The 21805-nt window shown below is 36.8% G+C and overlaps 1 protein-coding gene and 2 long non-coding RNA genes across 3 annotated transcripts in view; 2 read left to right on the top strand and 1 right to left on the bottom strand.

Annotated features, from left to right (window-relative positions):
* Positions 1–21805, bottom strand: part of LOC134822730 (phosphatidate phosphatase LPIN1-like) — a 582707-nt gene that overhangs the window by 465456 nt on the left and 95446 nt on the right.
* Positions 5160–5885, top strand: LOC134822748 (uncharacterized). Its single transcript, XR_010161218.1, has 3 exons — positions 5160–5268; positions 5463–5578; positions 5734–5885. It is a non-coding gene; the product is annotated as an uncharacterized LOC134822748 (long non-coding RNA).
* Positions 6906–8096, top strand: LOC134822948 (uncharacterized). Its single transcript, XR_010161241.1, has 3 exons — positions 6906–7216; positions 7430–7591; positions 7843–8096. It is a non-coding gene; the product is annotated as an uncharacterized LOC134822948 (long non-coding RNA).

Raw genomic sequence — 21805 nt, 5'->3', positions numbered from 1 at the left:
ACGAATAGAAAATAACCCCAACGAGCTTGATCTGCAATCATAGGTCTCACCTTAGCACGGAAGGTATTTGTACAAATGGACTCAGGAAATTGAACACCGGTTTTTTTGCGACAAGCGGAGTGAAACATCCCATCACAGACATTACAGATAATCGATTCATTCACAGTGTCATTACTCCCACACTGTTTACACGAGCCGTCTTCAAATACAGGAAGTATAACAGAGTTCTTCTTTGGCTTTAGAGTCTTCTTGAGCTTCTTACTGGCCAGGGCCTCGTGCCCCTTTTGGCCCGCCATTGACATTGCTTCCTGAAACTCAATAAATGTAATAGATTTGTAGTGTTGTAATTAGTTTAAAACTAGACTATATATATTGACAAAGTTCTTTCTCGCACCTCTGTGCGAGATTTAGGTGACCACAAAAAAGAAGCCAAGTCATAAATCATATCAGAACATGGATCAGATTTGATCTGTTAAGAAGTACACTCATTGCACTGAGGGGAATCAGAAGAAGATCAACGGCTCAACATTTTGAACTGCAAGACGTTTCCTTGTAGATATTTTACTGTACTATTTTATATTGTATACAATTTTACGAACAAAATGATTCCAGGGGGACTCCCAACCCACCGCTTCAGCGGGTAGTTGATGCACTGTTCACAAGCAAGAGCCACTTTGGTCTACTTGCTTTCAATATTTTTGCCCGAAATTTTCAGAATCGATTAAGAATTGCATTTTTTAGCAGTTAGTTTATTGTGGGCAGCTATTATTATTTAGGGGAAAAAACCTACATTTTAATATACTTTAATAGACCACAAACTTGATCCTAATGACTTCAAGAGCTATCAACCTATTTCCAACCTCTCTTTTCTCGGTAAACTGATCGAAAGAGTTGTGCTAAAAAGGTTATATGACCTCTTGGTTAAAAACGATCTCAATGTTCCTCAACAATCTGCCTATAAAAAGTTTCACTCTACTGAGACCATCTTGTTCAAAGTAACAAATGACCTACTTCTGGCATGTGACAGCAAATCCTCCACTGTTCTTATGATGCTTGATCTATCTGCAGCCTTTGACACAGTAGAACACAGAAAGTTGCTCAAGATTCTTTCTGAAGAGTTACATATCAGAGGAACTGCTCTTAAATGGTTTAAAAGCTTCTTAGTAGGACGAACTCAAAGAACTAGGGTAGGCTCCACGACAAGTGATACAATCATTCTTGAATTTGGTGTACCACAAGGTTCAGTGTTAGGACCAGTTTTGTTCAACATATACATCCGATCTCTGTATAGGACTATAGAGGAATCTGGATTCAACGTGCAAGGATATGCAGATGACCACCAGGTATACAAAACCTTCAAACCTTGTGATCAGGTTAATGTTTTGGGTATTCAACTTGTAAATTGCGCCAGGACCATACAGCGCTGGATGGTTGAATACTGCCTACAGCTCAACCCAGGAAAAACCCAAATACTTGTGATTGCCTCACCTCATGTGTTGAATCAGATATCTTTAGGAGGAGTACTGCTGTCAAATGACACGTGTATCAGATTTGTCAGCACAACAAAAAATCTTGGTGTGCAAATCGACCATCACCTTACCTGTGAGCCTCAAATCATGTCCCTAAAAAACATTGTTTTAGACTCCTCAGGAATGTTATCAGAAGAAAGTATCTTTTTAGTAAAGCTCAGCTTAAGCTCATTGTTAATAGCATTATTGTCTGCAAATTGGATTACTGCAACGCCCTTTACTTTGGAATCAGTGACTACCTCATCCATCAGCTTCAACTCATTCAAAATGCTGCTGCTAAAGCAATAGTAGGACTATATAAACATGATCATTTAGGAGATACTCTGAAAGACCTTCATTGGCTGCCTATCAGTTACAGAATTCAGTACAAATTATTACTTCTTGTTTATAAATGTATTTTACTTAAAAATTGTATTTTACTTTAATGGCATGGGACCAGATTATTTAAGTACAATGTTTAAATTTGCAAACTATAATCATCTTATCTATTTGACTGAACCTAGAGTGCACACACAATATGGAGAAAGATCTTTTCAGAAAGTTGGCCCTAAATTATGGAATGAACTACCATTTGAGATTAAGAATTGTACAACATTGGACTCTTTTAAAGTGTATCTGAAAACATTTCTTTTCAAACGTGCTTATAATATTGTATCTTAATATTTTTTAATCCTAGTTTTCCCTATTTGGTTCTACTGGAAAATGCATACACATTATCGTTTATTTAGTGGATCAAGTCTAATCACCCTTATCTGGTTTATAATATAAATTTGGGTTGCTTTTTCAGGTTTTATTGTATCCTGAACTGTTTTGGTGGCACACCTGTGCATTTTAAGTTGTTGTGCCACTATAATATAAAAGTTTAAATTATTATTATTATTATTTTAACAGCACCTCCCCCCAATACTCTTTCTTCATACAAATCTTTCTTTTCTTTCTCATGCTCTCTATAGATCTTATCTAGTGGCTTCAATGTATTTGTGTCGTAGTTAGGATGTGTGACCCTGATGTCAAAGAATGTTCTTTTAAAGGGTGCATACAATCCGACGACTGACAGCTGCTACATAAAGACGGGCTTCATCCTGGGTGTTGGTCTTCCTTGAGAATGACCTTGGTAAGACTGTCAGGAGTGCTTGTTCTATCCTTATGTCTTTACTTAGCTTCTTGGAGGAAGAAAGCAACAGTTTCTCTTATGTCATTGTGGCGCATTGAAACGTATCCACCTAGTTTATATGTTAACTATTCAACAAGTTATCACCCTACGCGCGTGGGGTGGACTCCTGGGGTGGACTTTTATTCAGCGCGTATTTTGTAGCCTGTTCAACTTGACGTTTTGATTCGTTACTATCTCAATGTCACAGATACACAGAATGTGAGGTGATCATCTTAAAGAGAAACGTCTCAGCTTTCACCTGGTGTAAAGTTTATCTTTGTACTCAAAATATAGCTCGCTCAGTGTGCAATAGAAGTTGACAATACAATAACCACGTCTGCGACCGGTCGTCAGATACCGGAGTGTTGCACAAAATTGGGTCCCTAAATTAAAATTCTATGACACAGTTACCATGCAGAAATGTCTAGGGAAACATTTGGTGAAAGTTTCAACTCTCTACTATAAAAATAGCGATAGTTATTGAAGATAAACCGTGAGAAACTCCCTCTTGTCGAGATCAACGCTCTAGGAACCTCCCTTCTGTACCACGTGACAACGATTTGAGCGTCACGTGGCCGTCACGTGACAAAAGTGCGCGCATCGGATGGAGCAGTCTCGTGGGAAATCCTGATTGCCTGATCGATCTCGTGGGAAATCCTGATTGCTACGGAAAGGGCTGACAACCACAGTTATTTCCCTTCCTCAATTTTCCAGTTCACTTGCTCAGTGCTGTCAGTTGTTTTTTGTTTGCCCTGCTATATAAACTTCACTCCGTCATAATCCCCTACTCTCCTATCCAATGAACTGTTTCTGTTACAGCTGCCATTCTGTTGACTGGACCCTAACTTAGTCTTATCATTTTCACTTGATAACTTTATCCGTGTGCACTTTCTCGAAACTCAACTTATCTTTGTCAAGACTCAGCTAATCTCAGAACTAAATGTTGCCTTAACAGACTTACTTGTCACTGCACTGGGCCCTCCTTTAAATGCAAATATCATATGAGCAGCTGATCGATTTATTGCTTGAACTGTGCATCCTTTTTAAAAATAAATAAGGTCAATTTTACTATCGTGAAACTTAGTCACTGAAGACAACGCAATCTGGCTGTGCCGGTTCCCCTCTGCCTAGATCACTTAGAATATCCATAGTTAGCAATACTTTTATCGTTTAATGCAGCGATATAGCCAGTTATCAATGCTACATAGTAGATTTTAGCCTGTTCCAATCATCCTTATATCGCGTTAATGGAATTTATGAAATTGCCTACCGTTCAAATCGCTCTCTGTTGTTAGCACCACACTGATTAACTACGATGTTCCAATTTTTTAGAATTATGTCCGACATAATTCTAATTTTTGCTGTTACAGCAGATAGTTATGGTGTAATGGCACGCAGGAATAAGTCATCCCTGTCCTCCAAAAAGCCCATGAAAAGGTATTTGGTAAGCTATGTCTTTTCCAATATCAAATCCAATGTATCACAATCTGTGGACTTTCTACTCAAAAACTAGATTGATTAATTGATAATTCATTGCTGATTGTTCACGCGCCCTGTATGGAAGTACAGGGTGTACCATAGAAAGTGTGACTTTTTTGAGAAATGATACAAAATATTATGAAGGAGCAGTTGCTAAAAACTCTTCATCACATTGTGTCACTAGGTGTCGAATTTATGCATACCAAATTTCAAGTCCCCATCAATTTTTGATTTCTCACAAATTGCTATTTTGTTATGGTGCTAATTTAGGAACTTAAGCTTGCTGTAATTTAGGGGTCTCAAGAAAAAATATTTCGAAATCAATATTTTAGCTATTTTTGACAGTAAAGAGTAATGTCTATCATCAGCTTTTGTTCCTATCAAAAAATTTTGTTCCTAGCCGAAGTTATCGCTGGTCAAAGGTCAGCGCTCATAAGTAATTGTACTGTGCGAGCGATTTTCTATCACGCGTAGTGAAAATCGAGTTTATCTGGCGTAGTGAAAATCGAGTCTAAAAATATTTTTTCTCCGACTGTTTTTGATTAATCACCCTGAAACTTTCAAAATATGTGTTATGGATCATTTAGAAGAGATTGTCCGGGCAGAATTTTGAGGAAGGTCTTTAAAACGTTTTTATTATATTTTGAAAATCTTGGACCTCAGCCATGAATAATGTCAATTTCAGACTAAAATATTTAATTTTTGGGAAGGGTGGCTTTTTTTGGAAGGTGCTTCACTATTAACCATATTTTTTATTACTATCATTAATTCAAATATATTTCCAACAAAATTTAGTTAAAAATAACTATGAAGTTTGATTTTGTAAAAAAATTACAGAAGTGGAAAAAAGTCACACTTTCTACGGTACACCCTGTATATAAATGGTAATCCGCATACTCCAGGAAGAATTGAAGCAATCTCAAAAGAAAAGAAGGGAATCTGGATCCTTCGTCGGATCGTCAAAGAGCTTAGAGGGGAGCTCTACGCTTCACTGGCTATGCAAAGCAGGGAGAGTGACGGAGGCGGAGGCACTGCTGGCTGCTGGAACGGACATTAACAAGCTGGACAGAACGCAGTTTAACCCTTTCATGGACGCGATCAACTCAGGTAAATCATTCGACCGCCTTAACAATATGGGTTTATTGGTAATAGTAGCAAGAGGTTTTAGTCATGCGTTTGATTACAGCACAGTGTGAAACCCTGAAGCATACGTCGAGCTCTAAACTCTGTTTTGTCTAATTATCAATTATTTGAATATTGAAGGATTAAATTTGGTAACTTGATGATCACACAATTAACAGGACAGGTCGACTGTGCTAGATGGCTGCTGAGGCAAGACGGTTTAAAGCTTCAGACCGAGATATGGTCGTTTTGTAGGGAGAGGGTGCTAGAGTCATTGCTAACAGCTTAACAGAAGGTAAAATCCTGAACTTTTGTTCATTGATTAAAAATCACCATTCAGACATACAATCGTTCAGATGTAAAAATTATTTATTCACTATTTTGGATTACATTTAGTTACAGGACTAACATGCGACATCCGTCGTTGACCTTTGTCTTTAATTCAACAAGGTAGGGAGAGCGATCCATGGCTGTCCCGATAGACCCACTCAGACTCCTGCCGGAAGATACTCCTCCGGTTGATCCAGATGAGACAGTTCTAGCAGATGATCAGTTACAGACTGAAGAACATATCCCACAGATCAATGCGTCAACATCTGCAAATGAAGATACTTCAATCTGCTCTTCTTGTATATGTCTTTGTGCCTGCGTCTGTGATTGTACTGAAGTGTACTCTGTGTGTTTGTGTCTGTGTCTGTCTTTGTATCGTGTGTGTGTCTCTGATTGTACTGCGTGTGTCTGTAATTGTAATGTAGTGCACTGAAGTGAACTATGTGTGTTTATGTGTGTGTGTCTGTGTGTGTCTGTGTGTGTCTGTGTGTGTCTGTGTGTACTGTGTCTGTCTGTGTGTCCGTCTGTGTCTGTGTGTGTCTGTGTTTATGCCTGTGTCTGTGTGTCTATGTCTGTATGTGTTTGTGGGTGTGTGTCTGTGTGTCCTTGTCTGTGTGTAACTGTGTCTGTCTGTGTGTCTGTCTGTGTGTCCGTCTGTGTCTGTGTTTATGCCTGTATGCCTGTATGTCTGTGTCTCTGTGTGTGTGTGTCTATGTCTGTATGTGTTTGTGGGTGTGTGTATCTGTCTGTGTGTGTGTGTGTGTGTGTGTGTGTGTGTGTGTGTGTGTGTGTGTGTGTGTGTGTGTGTGTGTGTGTGTGTGTGTGTGTGTGTGTGTGTGTGTGTGTGTGTGTGTGTGTGTGTGTGTGTGTGTGTGTGTGTGTGTGTGTGTGTGTGTGTGTGTGTGTGTGTGTGTGTGTGTGTGTGTGTGTGTGTGTGTGTGTGTGTGTGTGTGTGTGTGTGTGTGTGTGTGTGTGTGTGTGTGTGTGTGTGTGTGTGTGTGTGTGTGTGTGTGTGTGTGTGTGTGTGTGTGTGTGTGTGTGTGTGTGTGTGTGTGTGTGTGTGTGTGTGTGTGTGTGTGTGTGTGTGTGTGTGTGTGTGTGTGTGTGTGTGTGTGTGTGTGTGTGTGTGTGTGTGTGTGTGTGTGTGTGTGTGTGTGTGTGTGTGTGTGTGTGTGTGTGTGTGTGTGTGTGTGTGTGTGTGTGTGTGTGTGTGTGTGTGTGTGTGTGTGTGTGTGTGTGTGTGTGTGTGTGTGTGTGTGTGTGTGTGTGTGTGTGTGTGTGTGTGTGTGTGTGTGTGTGTGTGTGTGTGTGTGTGTGTGTGTGTGTGTGTGTGTGTGTGTGTGTGTGTGTGTTCTTTCATAGAAGTTGTTATTTCCAAGATACGAAGTTCGAAAAGCTAGCATTTAGTAATAGACGAATTTTGCAGCTGATATCAGAATCGACATGATGATGGTACTACACGAGATGCTCATGGAAAAGGTCTCCGTTTGCTTTCCTCCTCCCACGAGCAGTACAAAGTGTGGGTTCAACTTTAATCTGATAGAAGATATCGTATGCGGAACCCAAGCCCGGCCATGTCTGTACATAATAACGAAAGAAACCGGTAAGTTTCTAATCATGTAAATGTTCGGCCGAACGTTTGCATTCATTTTAGACTAGTGACGAAAATCAACAATCGTTTGCCAGTTTGGTTTGCAAAATCGACAAAAAATAGTCCATTCCCCATGGCCATGATATTAGAATTCTGCCCGTTGAAATCGGCCACTCTGATTTTTATCATTGAACTTCACATTGATGACATGTTCATTCTCTACAGGTTATGCTGCGAGGGCGTTTACCTCGATAGATGTTGAAAATGCCCACAGCATTATAAATCATTTGGACCGCCGAGGGGTCCAAAACTCCTCAATCGAAGAGCTTAGTAGACATGCCAGCAACCTACAGAGACTTCAAATTCTCAGGAAACCTCTCTAGGACGGTAATACATTAACTTGTTTAGTTAATAAATTTAATAAGTAGATTTTGAGTGATGATTACTGAATACAGATATCGAGCCTCGAGGTACCATAAAAAGGGTATATAAACTTATCACTTATGCTTATATGCTTATACTATCAATGAATATCAAATCGCCTTCTCTAGTTATCAAACCCAACATAAGTTAAATCTCTGCCTACAAGGACTATTTGATATTTACAACAGACCGAGTGAATGTCTCAATCTTTTCAGGAAGCTTTATACTCCGACATCCACAATTTACCACGCCCCTGAGATCGACAAAGGTCTTTCTGATAGATTGACTTCCAGCCAATTCGATCTATCGAAGCCGAGTGGGAAGAACAAAGAACTGAAACCCCATGGTCGCAACGATGCTCCTCGCGGACAAGGGAGAGTTAGGGCCATCGGTGGTCACAAGACTGGATAATATTTATTTTTTAAGCGTTGAGGTTGTCACGAAAGCGTACTGTAACGGGACTATCAGATTTGAGTAATTTGATTTTGTGATTTGCAGTTCACGTGATTTTATTGTGATTTTAGACTGTAAAAACTATAAAGGTTCAAGTTGAACTATCGTCGCCATGATTATGTATTTTGGAACTGTTCACGTTGAAATTGCTTCGTTAATCAGCAGTCTTCCTTGGTTGCTTTCTACTGTGTAATGCAGCTACGATCAACGATACTTAGCTAGTACATTCATAGTAACACTAACTGCACTGAGAAGAGTAAAAAATTTGAGCTTTGACGGAATAACATTTCCTTGTTTTTAGATACGGTTACTACTCTAGTGAGGGGTTCATAGCTGATCATTAAGGTCTTACTCACAATAATTTGTGCTCTGATATTGGCCGTACTGACGGCTGTTGAAAAAGCCACTCCGTCAGATGCGCGCCGCAAGAGTCCACCCCTGTAGACCCCACTACGTACAAAATTTGAAATTTTCCCAAAAACTTCTGATTAAGCTAGTTTGTTTTCAATAACTTTTGCAATATTTACAGTAGACCCTTCAAATTTTCACCAAATGTTACTCCAGACATTTCTGCATGGTAACTGTGTCATAGAATTTTAATTTAGGGACCCAATTTTGTGCAACACTCCGGTATCTGACGACCGGTCGCAGACGTGGTTATTGTATTGTCAACTTCTATTGCACACTGAGCGAGCTATATTTTGAGTACAAAGATAAACTTTACACCAGGTGAAAGCTGAGACGTTTCTCTTTAAGATGATCACCTCACATTCTGTGTATCTGTGACATTGAGATAGTAACGAATCAAAACGTCAAGTTGAACAGGCTACAAAATACGCGCTGAATAAAAGTCCACCCCAGGAGTCCACCCCACGCGCGTAGGGTGGTTATGAACAGGACTGAAAAACGGAAATCCAAAAAACTATATGCAAGGTACAGCAGCAGCTGTTGACATGCACCTGACACTGAACGACTACAGAAAGAGTCCAGGGAGTTTTCTCACATTTGAAAATATGAAGCAGTTTAATCTAGTCCAGGTTGGCACAATTTGATTTATTATTATAATTATAGTACTAAGTTTTGTATTTCTAAAGTTTGATCCGAAAATTCACGACACTGCCCATAAAATGACTGCAATATTGAAGTTTTTAAAAATTCTGCAAACTCTTTCCTCTGTTCGGTTGCATGTTTCAATTCTAATTCTAATTTCGAGCACATTACAGGACACACTGGAGCTGAGGGTAGAATATGTTATATTATATTGTAGACAGCCAAGATCTTAAATGCAGACACCCCAAGAAGCTCTCCCACGAAAGAGGAATTGTAATAAGTTTCCAGTGCAAATACTGGACACTAAAACAAGAGGATACAGCACAGGTTAGAATATTTCAAATAGTTGTACCCTGGTTTAGTATTCCCTCTTGTTATTGTGCTACAAGAAAATATCTGTTTTAATGAAGTATCTATTTTGATTCTTTAGTTAGATACTCATGTAAGCTTTGTGTCATATCTGGACACCCTGAAGCATTCAACTTTCCCTAAACCGTCGCAATTATCAATACTCAATAGTTGCTAACTCCTGCAATCAAGCTTATCATCGCTTGAAGATGATAAGCTTGATTGCAGGAGTTAGCTGCAACTAGGAATTACAAAAGGTTTGTCACATCTTAAAATAATAAAAAATATTATTTGCAAAGTAATGCACAATCTTCACTGGATCGACTTAATCAATAATCGTCCATGATATGTGAGGTAGAGTGGATGAAATACACTTGAAAAGTGATATAGAGTACATTTTGTGCAATACAATGCAGGTTATTAATTTTGGTTCATGAATATCGTACCTACCTGATAAAATTACAGTGCGGGGTGAATCTTATCTCCAATTTGTGGCACATATAATACATTATACTACGATATTATTTAGATAAGCAATAAACCATAAAAAATAAGACACTATCAAACGAGCAGCCAATATTCATGTCAAAATCGTTCAAAAAAACCTCCCGATTATTTTCCAAAAAGATTATTTAGCCAGATCATAAAGAGAGGTTGCAAAGGTTTGACAGTTGTTTGTAATTGTTTGGACAGCAAGTTTAACAATAGGTTTAACAATAGGTTTAACAGCTACAGTACCAACAATATCAACAGCAGTATCTTTAAGAGAAGCAGCAAGTTTAACAATAGGTTTAAGAATAGGTTTAACAGCTACAGTACCAACAATATCAACAGCAGTATCTTTAAGAGAAGCAGCAACATATTCTTTGCCGGCAGACTCTGTTTTAAACATTAGCTCATTAAGTTCGCCAAGTTTAAGAGGTTTATGCATGGTGGCCCACTCTTTTGGATCAAATCCTTTGCTCACAAGAACTCCGCCAGGATGTTGAAGAATATCTCCTGAATTTTCATAAGGGAATATATAGCCAGTGATTATCGATTCTAGAGTGCTTCGCTTCAGCTTCACCCATACATGTGATCTCTCTTGCGTTGAGCAGATCTGTAATGCAGCATATCTCTTGTCGTTCTCCACTAATAAGGCGTGAAACTCGTTACTGTCTGGGTTTTTCTCCTTCTCTTCAGCTGTTGGAATGTAATCTCCTTCTCCAAATTGAGCTACAAAGTAAGCAGGTATGTCTTCCAACCCGGGTATGGTACCCCTTGCCACGAACGCCCAGTGTTGTAGGTAAGGAGTCTTATTTAATGTCAAAAGTTTACCACCAAAACATCCGATATCAGTTAAAAGATTGGATTGGATCAGTTCGGCACACCAGATTGCTTTGTGGGTGAACACGAATCGAGACATAATTCCTTTTGAGTTAAGCAACGTTTTGCCAATCTTTAATGCATCAGCATGATCATCTCCATAAAGCTCCGAAATATCATCTCTCCTACTTGCTGGTAAGGACGAAGCGGCAAAGTTTTTCGAGCTTTGAGAACCTCGAGAACCACGGCTGTTCGAACCAGACGACATAGCAATGCAGCAAAAACTAAACAAACAAAATTACTGTATGGTTATAATGGATGTGCAGTAATTTAATATGACAAAACGACAGAGAGCAAAAGCGAAAGTAACAGTGACCATATCGTTTTTACATTCCATTAACATAATATCTGTGTGTTTTGGAGAACTTTCTGGTATTCCGGGTTTCTATATAAACCCATAATATTCGATAGGTATTACCATTCTTTCTTTATTACATTTTATGCATAAATTGTTAGTACATCTGATACAAGGTTAACAGTTTCTTCGTTGGTATTACATCATTCTTATTAAATATTATATAATATTCAAACATATATGAGGGCTGACGACTGTTCAAGACTCACGCCAAGTTCAGACAACTTAAGTTCCTTGGTCGCGGTTTCTTGTCAAATTACCATTCTTTCTTCACATAAATCACTCACAATATTAACTCTACTAATGTGGTCATGTGACCTCCAACCATTCAACACCTCTCAGTGTAAATGTGTAATACAATACTTATGTTACAGGGATAATTAATATTGAAACTAGTCAATTCGATTAGCAGAGATAAGATTTTCCCGGCGCTGTAATTTGATCACGTAGGTAGTCCAAAAATAATAACCTGCATTGTACATATTGCACGATGTTCCTTGTCATCACGTTTCAGGTGTATTTCATTTTTGAATCTCCCTTTCACGGAATATTATTTATTTAGTGGATCGAGTGAAGAATGTTCAGTGTGCACGCTACTACCTTGCGAATACAGTAAAACCCCGATTTACCGCGGAGTATGGGAAAAAGGAAATAGCCGCGGTAAATCGGGGTTTGCGGTAAATCGGGGTTTGTGGTAAATCTGGGTTTTGTTTGTGTACATTATGTATGGTAAACCCCATTTGGGCATAGGAAATGGCCGCGGTAAATCGGGGTTTGCAGTATATAGGGGCACGGTAAATCGGGGTTTTGCTGTAATATGTTTAATTATTTTTAAGATGTGAAAAACCTTTTGTAATTCCTAGTTTAGTAAACGTTCCCACTTTATTATGATGTGGAATGTGGATTCTTGCAACGTAATTCTTTAGCTTGTGAGAGCGAAAAAAGTGTTTAAACTTTAAATCCATTCTCTTTAATAATAATCATCGTGCTGTGCAGCGAATTGAATTAGGTTTCAGAAAATTTACAAGAAGACCCTAGAAACTGACTAGAGAGCTTTGCACTAGCTAGAAAGTTATGACTTGTTAGATTTTAGGTTCGGATACCTGGGCAGTTTTCCAGAGCTGAGAGCACTCCTGAGTGCCAGATCATAACCCAGTAACTTCTATTTAACTTTACAGTCCACTCTGTGAAATAAGAGGGTGACAATTGCTTGATAATCACGCCAAGTTCAGATGGAAACTGAGCTTGAGTAGCTGAATTTATATAGCGAGCCCTCTGGTGGAAATGTAGTAATACACTGAATATTAGTACATATTAACTAAACAAATTGCCCTGCTGAGAGTTTGTTGAAGTGGTTCCAGGTATGTTCAACTGTGAACATACCAAATATTGTACCGATTTGGAGATATTTGCTTGTGTTTGAAGTGTACTGTTATACTGATCAGTGCCAAGGAACAGAGCACTCCTCACAACTCACAAGTGAATATATCAACTCCTTGACGATAGTCAATAATTTGACACTGGTTCCACTGTGGTCCAGGAGCTGAGACTCCCTATTCTGGGACAGTTCCAGAATAGGGAGTCTCAGACGCTCTCTAGTCAGTTTCTAGGGTCTTGTAAATTTTCTGTTATATGCCTTGGTACCACATATTGTACCGATTAGGAGATATTTTCTTGTGTTTGAAGAGATATGTCCAATTTGGTACATAGAAATTCGCCCAAACTTGCACAGATTATCCGTATTATGGCTATATAACTATCTGGAAAGTTTCAAATAAATCATACATTTTTCTTAAGATATTAAAACATTACTCAGTATTTCAGTAACTAGGTAAACATATCCGCAAATGTTTCTTTAATATAACACATTAAATCATATTTTCTGTTACAAGGTAAACATATCCGCAAATGTTTCTTTAATATAACACATAATCAGTAGTTTCTGTTACTAGGTAAACATATACCGCAAATGTTTTCTTTAATAGAACACATTAATTCGTCTTTTCTGTAACTAGGTAAACATATCCGCAAATGTTTCTTTAATATAAAACATATCAGTATTTTCCAGTAACAGGTACACATAATCCGCAAATGTTTCTTTAATATAACACATTAATTATTATTTTCAGTACTGGTAAACATAATCCGCAAATGATTCTTTAAATAACACATTAATCATATTTTCTGTTTACTAGGTAAACAAATCCGAAATGTTTTCTTTAATAAAACACATTAATCAGTATTTTTTCTTCGTACCTAGTTAAACAAATCCGCAAATGTTCTTTATATATAAAACATTAAACAATTATTTTCTGTAACTAGGTAAACATATCCGCCATGTTTTCTCTAATATAACACATTACTCAGAATTTTCTGTACTAGGTAACAAATCCTCAAATGTTTCTTTTAATAAAACACATTAATCATTATTTTCTTGTTACTAGGAAAACATATCCGCAAATGTTTCTTTAATATAACACAATAAATATATTTTCTGTAACTATGTAAACATATCGCAAATGTTTCATTAATATAACACATTAATCAGTATTATCTGTTACTAGTAACATATCCCGCAAATGTATCATTAATATAACACAATAAACATGATTTTCTTTACTAGGTAAACATATCCGCAAATGTTTTCGTTAATATAACTCATTACTTATATTTTCTTAACTAGTAAACATATCCGCAAATGTTTCTTCTTTAATATAACACATTAAATAGTTTATTCTGTAACTAGTAAAACATATCCGCAAATTGTTTTCTTTAATATAACACATTAATTAGTAATTTCTGTAACTAGGTCAACATATCGCAAATGTTTTTTAATATAAGACACATAATTAGTAATATTTCTGTAACTATTTAAACATATCCGCAAATGATTCTTATATAACACATTAAGTTATATTTTCTGTAACTAGTAAACATATCCGCAAATGTTACTTTAATATAAAACATAATTAGTATAATTCGTAACATGTAAACATATCCGCAAATGTATCTTTTAATATAACAATTAAATTAGTAATTTCTGTAACCAGGTAACCATACACCGCAAATGTAACCTTAATATAACACATTAATTAGTATTTTCTGTAACTAGGTAAACCTATCCGCAATGTTCTTTTATATAACACATTAATAAGTAATTTCTGTATATAGGTTAACATATCCTCAAATGTTTCTTTAATATAACACATTAATTAGTATTTTCTGTAACTTAGGTAAACATATCCGCAATGTTTCTTTAATATAACAACATAATTATAATTTTCTGTAACTAGTAAACATATCGCAGGATGTTACTTAAATATAAAACATTAATCATATTTTCTGTAACTAGGTAAACATATCCGCCAATGTTTCTTTAATATAACACATTAATCATTATTTTCAGTTACTATGTAAACATAATCCCAAGTTTCTTTAATAAAACACATAAAACGTAATTTCTGTTACTAGGTAAACAGATCCGCAAATGTTTCTTTAATATAACACATTAATTAGTAATATTCTGTTACTAGGTTAAACATATCCGCTAATGATTCTATTAATATAAACAAATTAATCATGTATTTCAGTGTACTAGGTAAACATAACCGCAAATGTTTCTTTAATATAACACATTAATTAAGTATTTTCTGTAACTAGTAAACAATATATCGCAAATGTTTTCTAAATAACACATTATTAGTATTTCTGTAACTAGGTAAACATATCCGCAAATGTCTCTTTAATATAACACATTAATTAGTATTTTCAGGTAATAAGGTAAACATAATCCCGCAAATGTTTCTTTAATATAACACATTAATTAGTATTTACTGTTACTAGGTAAACATATCCGCAAATTTTCTTCTTAATATACACTTTAATTAGTATTTCTGTAAACTAGGTATACATATCCGCCAAATGTTTCTTAATAAAACACATTAATTAGTATTTCTGTAACTATGAAACATATCCTCAAGTTACTTTAAAAATAACACAATAATTAAGTATTTACTGTAACTATGTAAAATAACCCAAATGTTCTTTAATAAACACATTAATTAGTATTTCTGTAACTAGGTAAACAATATCCCAAATGTTTCTTTAATATAACTCATAAATGAAGTATTTTCTGAAACTAGGGTAAACCATATCCGCAAATTTTTCTATTTAATATATACACATTAACTTAGATTTTCAGTAAAACTAGTAAAACATATCCGCAAATGTTTTCATTAATATAACCATTAATAGTATTTCTGTAACTAGGTAAACAAATCCGCAATGACCTCCTCTCTTGTTGTGACTTCCAGTGGGTTTGGTTCAATGGAGGCTCCCTCCTTCTCTGGATTACTGGTCGGAAAGTGGCCCACTATACAGTAAGAAACTATTACAATACACGGCCACTACCGAAACTTTTAAGAGGCCATTAATTTCAGTATGAAACTAATACAATAACAGGCTCATCCGAACTTTAATTACAAACTATGGAAACCGAAATCACATCTAGTGATCCAATCTGAGAGATCTTATCAAATCAAATAAACATACTTCATTCTCGCTGCCAGCCTGAGTATAAAACCCCTTTTTTAGAGACTGTCAAGTGACAGGTTGGCCGCAGCTGGTTCTGACCTCAGGAAGTCAACCCTACACAGTCCGCCCTGCTAACAACAACGTGACAGGACGTATCCTGGTGCACGGAGAGGGACAACACCTGAGTGTCCAGCACATGCAGGAAGGTGGTTCTTTTGATTTTCAGAGAAAATGATGTATTTTTTAGAGATAATGTTATTTATGTATTATACTGAATGTTGGAATGAAGAAAGTGTAATATACTTAGTACTTACTTATAATTAATATAGAAATTTTGATACTTAGAATAAATTCAAATTATTGAGTCACAATTTGTTAACGTGAGATGTGCAGATAGATTTTTAAGGTTACGCAAACTCATGACAATCAGACAACCATTGAAAGCCTGCCACCACATCGTTAAGCATCGTCTGCCAACATCAGACTTGAAAATCATGACGAAATGGACAGGTGGAGGCAGCTTCACGGTCCTCCAACGACCTTATTTACATTTATAAAAGTGGAGTATCTCAACATGTTACAGGAAACACATTTAACTGTAACCAATTACTGTTGTCTCGACACGAAAAGCATCTAAGTAAGAGCATTTACAACTCTCTACCTTAACCTTTTACAACCAACATTTCTTTTAAATGAATTGAATGAATAGGAGTGTACTAAAAGAAACGGAGCAATGCTAAAAATAAGCGACATCATATACCATTTCATTTTTATATGTATTCGAGTTTACAAAATCTTTAAACACGGTACTGGGTTGGGAGTGAAAGATATTTATTTTGTATACCTGACTATGATTCTGGTTTTGATATGGTCCAGATGCAAGAAGCTTGATGTTAATTGTTGCACGACTAACTTGAACTAATCATTTTTGCCCTTTGGAGGACACGCATTCGTGTCCTGGGATGGCTCTGATGTGGGATTGGAGGAACTCCTTACAGGCTGTGGTAACTCATGGAAACCCAACTTGGGTGACCAGGCTATTTCATTCAAGATACTTAGGGGCTCCAATGAAGTGGGATTGAATAAGAATGCTGTGCGGGGAAACCCAAAAGCCTAAGCATTACATGTTGCCTAGGATATTCATTAAAGAATTAATGTATGGAGAACTAAGCAAATGATTTTGCATTTTAAAGTAAAATCTCACAAGTTATTAGAAATCTTATTCTTAGGAAACGTTGTGATAAAATCGGCTGAAACTGAGTGTTACGGAAAGGTGGTTGGGTATAAGCTGAAATATCTAGAAAATGCCATCGGGATGTCTGTACATTTCTCGAAAACTTCCGACGAATGTGAGTAGGATTGGAAGTTGTTCGAAATGATATTTTCACGATGTAACTATAAGCTGATGAATATGATATTCTTATTTATCTCCATTTTCACTTATCACCCCATACAAAATGCACATTTATGTAATACATTTGTATCTGAAGTCTACTCGTGTGACAAATATGGATTAATACCTTGTTTTAGTCAGAGACGAAACGGAATCTCGTTAGCTTTTCGTGTTAAAAGCGATTTCTCAACGGTTATCACCTCTCTAGATGATTCTTAAAACATTTGGACACTATTGCATTTTTGAAAAAAATGCAATAGTGGCGTTTTCGGCCACACCCTTTTTCAGGGTTTCACGGTCAGTCGAATTTTTGTATTTCAGCCCAGGAAGGTCTTAAAGACTATTCCGATACACCAAAATGTGCCTAATAGCCACATTTATATACAACTTATGAAGCAACATATACCTTAAAATGCTTCATTTCGGAAATATGGCCGAAAAACGGTTTTTGGCTTGACGCAGTTCATAATTTCCGTGATTTTTGGCATTTCCGCCTAGGAAGGTCGTAGAGACTATTCTGATACACCAAAATGTACATAATGGCCACATTAATATACAACTTATGAAGCAACATATACCCTAAAAGGCTTATTTTCGGAAATGTGGCTGAAAAACGGATTTTTGCCGAGCGAAAAATGACAATATTCACAAATGGGCTATTGGACTGTTAACTAGAAAGGTCTTAAAGACTCATGAGCAACATTTGTCACAAGATGTAAGATGACTCACTTTGTGTCCAGAAACTCCTACAAAAATTGGAGAATGATCTACTTTATTGGACATCTCTCTTAACTTCTTAATGGGCCAAGCCAGCAGCATATTTGTGTCTTACGAAAGGGCAATTTTTCAAAATTACGGTTTCTTATGGTCAAAGGGTCGGCTGCTAACATCAAATTGTTTGCAATTGCCGACTCATGCACGTCATATAGTTATACTGAAAAACGCTCACTTTAGGAGTCATCAGTAAATAAGTTTAACTACTGCATGATTTGTGAAAACTCCAACAATTAATTTTCATTGGCACCAATTTAGCCAAAATGTAATGACCAGAATTCAACTTTTGATTTATTTCCTGATTCCATGAAACCATGATAGATACTAAGAATACCAGACCTAAAATAATTTGGCACTGGATCCGGGCCAGACTGTTGCTTGACCACTGACCAGTACCCCACTTTATAATTATAATTGACTTCACTGCCTCGACCAATATTGGTCTGTAATCCCTGCATTGAGATCTGTTGGCTGCAGTTTAATTTAGCTCATTTGCCATAATAGTAATACCGCAGTGCAGTGGTTTGGTTCGCATATATTTTCCCATCGTATGATAATGTGTGTCATTCCCTCGTCTTTTTATCAATTGGTTACTGGCTGTCTCTTTTGTTGTTACAGCTGCCTCGACATCTTATCTAGGGCACTAACACATTAGTACTAGAACATTAGAACTGTAATTCTAGAACTTCAGATTAAGATTTCTTGGCCGAATGGCAGGGTTCGAAATTCGACTCTAAAACGTTCAGTTTAGGAGTGATTAGTAGATAACAACTGCATGGTATGAAAAAATTCAACTAGTCAAGGATCATGCTGAATCAAAGTGTTCCTCGACTTGAACTTAAGTCTTGTAACCTACTGGGGTTTGGACCACTGAACCGAATACGACCTGATATTAATTTTAGGATGTCGGGAAATTCATTAAGATTTTTATTCTTTGGTTTTTCAATTGTGCTACGAATCCGAGTTGATAACACCGAATTTCCTGTTTGACTCTCAAAGAGAGGAACCAAGGCTTAGGTTCCTCTTTTTGGCTCTGAGATCCAACTTTAAGATCGGACTTCGGAGATCCTCGCGTCGGAAATCATGTAAGTGTAACATCAGTACCGGAGATCAGACTTTTTTGCTTGATATTGGACATTTAAATCTAATTATATATTCGAAACAGCACGGGGATTAAACAGGAATTAAATTAAACAGGAATTAAACATGCACGGGATGTAACCAAGGTTAAGTGAGATGAGATATACCAGCTTTCGGGGTTACAAAACCCCATGAAAGGCAGGCATAGCATCCTAAATCCTCAAGCTATCCTCACGACCTCACGTTGACCATCTAGGTCCAGACTCCAGCCTCTCATTAAAAACCAGCTATTAGTATTAGGCCCGAGATCCGTAGATTCCCGTAAGTAAGAGATCGTTCAGATTTTGATCCCCTACCCGCTCTAAAGTCCACTTTACCCAAAGCTGGAAAAATTTCACATGTGAAACCTCAATAGCATCTCGAGACCTTCTATTATAATACAGGGTGGGCCAAAAGTCAGTACCCATACGTTGGGTCTTATACCTCCGCCGTGTTTTATATTTTAGAGTTGTTGCTTTGCAGATGGCATACTGTACCTACTTGTTCGAGGATATATATATATATAGCCCATGCCCCAGATAAGATCTTGAGGCAGCTCACAGCTATAATAATAGAAGAACTAGCCAGTCACCACTTAATTAAAAAACGAGGGAATGACACGCAATATCATTATCATACGATGGGAAAATCTATGCGACTGAAAAAAAGAATATGTGGTCATTCTGAAGTGGGAACCAAACCACTGCGGTATTATAGGAAATTAGCTAAATTTAACTGCAGCCAACAGATCTCAATCCAGGGATTACAGACCAATATTGGTCGAGGCAGCGAAATCAATCATAATTATAAAGTGGGGTACTGGTCAGCGGTCAAGCAACAGTCTGGCCCGGATCCAGTGCCGATTTATTTTAGGCCCGGTATTCTTGGTACATATATCATGATTTCATGACACGCATAAATAAAAAGTTGAATTTTGGTTTGGCACACATTCTATTTAAATCATGGTGCCAATGAAAATTAATTGTTGGAGTTTTCACAAATCATGCAGTAGTTAAACTTATTTACTGATGACTCCTAAAGTGAGCGTTTTTCAGTATAACTATATGACGTGCATGAGTCGGCAATTGCAAACAATTTGCTGTTAGCGGCCGACCCTTTGACCATAAGAAACCGTAATTTTGAAAAATTGCCCTTTCGTAAGACACAAATATGCTGCTGGCTTGGCCCATTAAGAGAGATGCCCAATAAAGTAGATCATTCTCCAATTTTTGTAGGAGTTTCTGGACACAAAGTGAGTCATCTTACATCTTGTGACAAATGTTGCTTATGAGTCTTTAAGACCTTTCTAGTTAACAGTCCAATAGCCCATTTGTGAATATTGTCATTTTTCGCTCGGCAAAAATCCGTTTTTCAGCCACATTTCCGAAAATAAGCCTTTTAGGGTATATGTTGCTTCATAAGTTGTATATTAATGTGGCCATTATGTACATTTTGGTGTATCAGAATAGTCTCTACGACCTTCCTAGGCGGAAATGCCAAAAATCACGGAAATTATGAACTGCGTCAAGCCAAAAACCGTTTTTTCGGCCATATTTCCAAAATGAAGCATTTTAAGGTATATGTTGCTTCATAAGTTGTATATAAATGTGGCTATTAGGCACATTTTGGTGTATCGGAATAGTCTTTAAGACCTTCCTGGGCTGAAATACAAAAATTCGACTGACCGTGAAACCCTGAAAAAGGGTGTGGCCGAAAACGCCACTATTGCATTTTTTTCAAAAATGCAATAGTGTCCAAATGTTTTAAGAATCATCTAGAGAGGTGATAACCGTTGAGAAATCGCTTTTAACACGAAAAGCTAACGAGATAGCCTTTTAGAACGGTTGGGATCCGACTATTTTGACACTGTCGTGCTATTTTTTTATCATATTCATATTTACAAAAACATTTTTTGGCGCATGGCAAGTTCTCATAATCAAAATGAGATCAATACAACTACAAGCAATATGCTGTTCCTAACCAAGATATGAAATATCCTGCTGATTCACTTGCTGTCAGGTTTGAGATCGAGTATCCTTATGTACACTTTCACAGTAGATCGAATCAAGGAGTAAATCTCATCTGATCGATATTCATAATTCTTATTGGCACCGACGAAAGTATTGCTTTATCTATAATCATGAAACAAATTGTTTTCTCACTTATTGTTGTTGTGAACCCCGGCAAGACCAATATCAAATACGAAATGAGTCGATTTATCAACCACGGCTCTTATTTTACATTTAACAAAGAGATTTTATCGGGAGACACTAGAGAAGCGTTAAGAAGAGCGGGATTGAGCAACTATTTTTGGCTTAGCATTACAAAAACTTCTCATCGAACATTTATTGTGATACATTAGTAAAACAAAATTTTAGTAAAACAAAATTTTATTTTATACCCACAATCAATTCATATTTAGTTCAAATATTTAAAGTCAAAATAACCATTTCACAGAAGTGGTTTTATTATAATAAAATAATTTGTGTGTACAAGTGATAAATTAATAAATTAATTTACACTCAAAAATGTACAAAAATACACAATTTTTACTTTGCAACACTGGTTCAACGCGCGGCTGATTAAAAAAGTTTGGTTTACATTTACTATAGTGTACAGCGTACGCGTACATGAAAAGATAACTTACTGAATTGTTTAATACTAAATAAATATTAAGTCAGACGTTGTTCGAAAATTAGCCACGAAAATTAGCCAAGAAAATGTCGAAGTTGTGTAGGAGGGTAAACAATTGCTAGTAATGCTTCTTTGTGCCCGTGTAGTAGGAGTC

The sequence above is a fragment of the Bolinopsis microptera genome, chromosome 11, assembly GCF_026151205.1.
Source record: "Bolinopsis microptera isolate Bmic1 chromosome 11, MBARI_Bmic_1.0, whole genome shotgun sequence".
In the NCBI taxonomy this organism is placed as follows: Eukaryota; Metazoa; Ctenophora; class Tentaculata; order Lobata; family Bolinopsidae; genus Bolinopsis; species Bolinopsis microptera.
This window is presented reverse-complemented; position numbering and strand designations above follow the sequence as displayed.